The sequence below is a fragment of the Mugil cephalus genome, chromosome 21, assembly GCF_022458985.1.
Source record: "Mugil cephalus isolate CIBA_MC_2020 chromosome 21, CIBA_Mcephalus_1.1, whole genome shotgun sequence".
Classification (NCBI taxonomy): domain Eukaryota; kingdom Metazoa; phylum Chordata; class Actinopteri; order Mugiliformes; family Mugilidae; genus Mugil; species Mugil cephalus.
This window is the reverse complement of record NC_061790.1, coordinates 14292855-14296091: the sequence shown is the minus strand read 5'-3', so window position 1 is coordinate 14296091 and position 3237 is coordinate 14292855.

The window sequence follows — 3237 nt, the reverse complement described above, 5'->3', positions numbered from 1 at the left end:
AGAGCACTAATGAGCACAATGAGAGTTTTCGTTTTAGGACGAGCTCGCTCCTGTAAGCAGGCCGGCTTTGTTAATGAACACCAGTGGGGCCGCACAGTGAAGAGGCTCTGGCAGGTCTTGGAGTGTGTGACAGTTATCATGTTGACCTGGGAAAATGCGCAAAATCTCTTCTCCGAATGGACAGAGCTAACCTGAGAGAATGTATAAGCCCCGGTATGTATGCAAGAGTGAATGTACAACCCAGACACCATCTCTGGTGGAGAAGTGGATCGAGAATGCAAGGAAGAAAGAGAGAGAGAGTCTCGTAAGGACTTGAAAGAGTGAAATTAACAGAGAGAAATCATGATGAGTGAAGAGAGCCCGCGGCATAATGAATATTTCAGGCTATTTCTCAGCACTCAGCAGTGCTCTCATTACAAATCACTTTTACCAGCTACAACCTGGTTATGCTCATTCATCCATTTGCAGTTTTGTTTTGTGTGTACACATTTCTCCATCAGTGCATAATTGGGAAATAAATGTTCCCTGAGACTGGAGCAAAATCACCGGAATTGCATAAGGATTAGAGTTGTAATAAACAGATAGATAGATAGATAGATAGATAGATAGATAGATAGATAGATAGATAGATAGATAGATAGATAGATAGATAGATAGATAGATAGATAGATAGATAGATAGATAGATAGATAGATAGATAGATAGATAGATAGATAGATAGATAGATCAAGAATCATTAGGAAGTAGAAATAGCGTTCTCAGAATTCAAGGTAAATTACTGTCAGAGTTTCCTTTTCCAGGTAGCGTGAGTCATATTCACCAGAGCCTGGGACGCTATTGTCATTTTCTCGTGGGGAAAAACAAGAGTGAAAAAATAATGACCTAGTCATCAATTCAGTCACTATTTGTGAAAGTTTCTTTTATTTTGAGATTTTTATCTTACCTTTTCATCTATATTTATCTTTCTTATACTGTATGACATACTAATACTAATACTTTGAGAATCGCTCTTATTATTTTGATGTACTAACTACTTATTTTAAGCTTTGCTATTATTTTCTCATGCTGTTTGTTTTAAGATGTTCTCATTATTTTCAAATGCTGAGTCATAAGTTTGAGCAGTTTCTCAATATTTTGAGGCAAGTAAATAAGTATTCTGAGGTATATTCTAATTATTTTAAGATAACAATTAATTAAATTTGAATAAAATTACTTGGCACGTTGCAGTTTTTTTTTCACAACCGCTATGACCCATTTGTCAGAACCTTAAACACTTTTTCAAAACTGTTAACACACGTCACGCCTGAAACACACAATTCCCTAAACAGTTAATTTCATGCTAAAAATCACGCAGTGTAACTAAAGACAGACACACACTTCCAAAAGACAATAATACACTAACACAGTTCACCAAATCCACCAAAGCACCGACACACGTTGTCTTCCAACAGAAGCATTTAGTCAGTCACAGCACAGTGTCATAAAAAAACTGACAACTGATGGAATAACACAAACTGAATCACTTTGCATGCAAATCAACTTTTTTTTCCTTTTACAATCAACAGATTATTGTATTGACCATACATGTACCTTAACGTTTGTGACGATGTTCTTCATTTTTCATTTGTTGGGCATGAGTTTTGTTCCTTTTTTTGTACAACACTCAGTACACTTGTTTTTTGCAAGTCCTCCACCTTGTCCCTTGTCTTATCTTTTGTTCTTTTCCCTCACAAGATCCGCCTATACTGTAAATATAGGTGATGTGATTGGTGATGTGATTGAAAAAAGCACCTGAGCACCTGGGTGAGACCGCAATCAGCTGTGATCGATGTAATCTCAATCCATTAGTTTTGAACATGAGGTTTTCTGTTTTGACAAACCATGTGAAAGCAATTGAAAATTCATCAGTTAACATCTACTGTTTTGGTCTTGATTGAGCTTGTGTGTGAAAGGAGTTAAAACCAATTTTTTAATGTGTTAAAAATGTGTGTATTTTGTATCAAAAGAAGAAGAATTGTGTTAATTGTATAGCCCACACAGGCTGATGTTGTGGGAACTGTGTGAAGAGTTTTGAAAAAGCGTATTGAACAACGGGTCATAGCGGTTGTAAAAAAATTGTAAAAGAGCTGGGATATGCTCCTCCCCTGCGTGGTTACAGAAAATGAATGAATGAATGCAATTAAAGACCAAATGGCAAACACGTGAGGCCGTGAGAGCGGTTGTCTCACAGTGTCAACTCCGTGTGAGAATGCATCCAGTGTTTCTGGCCACTGAAGTACAAGATATATCTACCACTGAGCTCAGGAAATGAACAGGCTGTTTCTCTCGTCCCACTGAAGGAGCCCAAGGCTGGACCTGACCTTTATCGTGATAATCTACAGTTGTTGTTGCCACATATTGCTGTCGTAACACGATATTGTGTGGTTTCCTATTTGCTAATAATGAGTAGCAACAAATCACTATTCCCAGGACATGCGCGCAGCTGCGTAAACATGTCAATTTGGTTCCTCAAAAGCAACAAATGACTGGGTCACATTTATGGAAACATCAGTTTTATTAATGTGTTTGCACTTGTTCCTTGACATGGTGAGATATTTCATTCTCCCAGGAGAAATGGGAAGTAATTGCCTTCAGGGCGTCCTTCCAGTCGGGTTAAAATTGACAGAATATTTTTTCTCCCGCATGACGTGAGTAAATCTATGAACAGAAAAACTGCAGTAATGATTCAGCTCCAGCACGTGAGGCGGCGAAGTGCACACCCATGCAGATCGCAGTTTTCGAATGAAGATGGGTCGTACGAACCGACGCGTGCAAATAAGACAAGCTGTGGTGCCTTTATTAGTTGAAAGGAGTGCTTTCACTGGATATATTTTTGATTTAGCCTGTTTGTGTTCGAACGAGGAGTGCATCCTTCTCTCTTATCTCTATCTCAAATGAAACCCTTCAGCGAATTACTGCACTAAATCCTTTCACACCACATTACAAAATGTAAGACTGTGCGATGTGTTCTCACTGAGGAACACCCAGACCAATCGAAGAAAAGGAGAGGTTTTTAAAGTGTAAATTACGCTCATACCAGCCTGAAATAACATTAGCATGCGCAGCCAAGCAGTGGTCACAACGGGAATCCGGGGAAAACTCCACAGATCAAGGCATTACACCATATCCCACCTGCCCGTCAGAGGTGGTTAGACAGAGGAAATGAATACTGAGGGAAGGAGATGACAGCAGAAGGGG